The following is a 660-nucleotide window of genomic DNA, read 5'->3' as shown; positions in this document are numbered from 1 at the left end:
ATTCGTGATGAGACGATCTAAGCGATCAAACATGCAGAAGACTGGTGGAGACGGAAAACAACACAGCCCCGAAAAGCAACGGTTGGTGGAGGAGTGCATGATCCTGCGGGAAGGCATTTTCCTCATAGACGCGTCATTGTGCGCGGATACGATGATCTGTGGCAGGCCGATGTAGTGGAGATGCGTCCGTATTCGCGGCTCAACAGTGGCTACCACTACATACTCACCGTTATCGATGTGCTGAGCAAGCATGCTTGGGTCATGCCGCTAAAGACTAAGAGCGGAAAGGAGATGGTCGAGGCGTTCGGCAAGATAATTCGAGACAGCGGAAGATGTCCAACAAATTTGCAAACAGACCGGGGGAAGGAATTTTACAATACCGATGTGCAGAGACTCACGAAGAAACACAACATCAATCACTATTCGACGTATTCAGTTATGAAGGCTTCCGTCGTGGAACGATTCAATCGTACGCTGAAGAATGACATGTGGAAAATGTTTACATTACAAGGAACCTACCGATGGATCGACTCGCTACCGCGTCTTGTGTCGCAGTACAACGGGCGCAAGCACCGGACCATCGGTATGCGTCTTGCCGATGTGATCCCTACGATCGCTAAAAAACTCCTCGATACGGTCTACAGCAACGTAAAGATTGCA

The sequence above is a fragment of the Odontomachus brunneus genome, unplaced genomic scaffold (assembly GCF_010583005.1).
Source record: "Odontomachus brunneus isolate Ranch 3 - 2012 unplaced genomic scaffold, Obru_v1 Obru_scaffold_109, whole genome shotgun sequence".
Taxonomy (NCBI): Eukaryota; Metazoa; Arthropoda; class Insecta; order Hymenoptera; family Formicidae; genus Odontomachus; species Odontomachus brunneus.
This window is presented reverse-complemented; position numbering follows the sequence as displayed.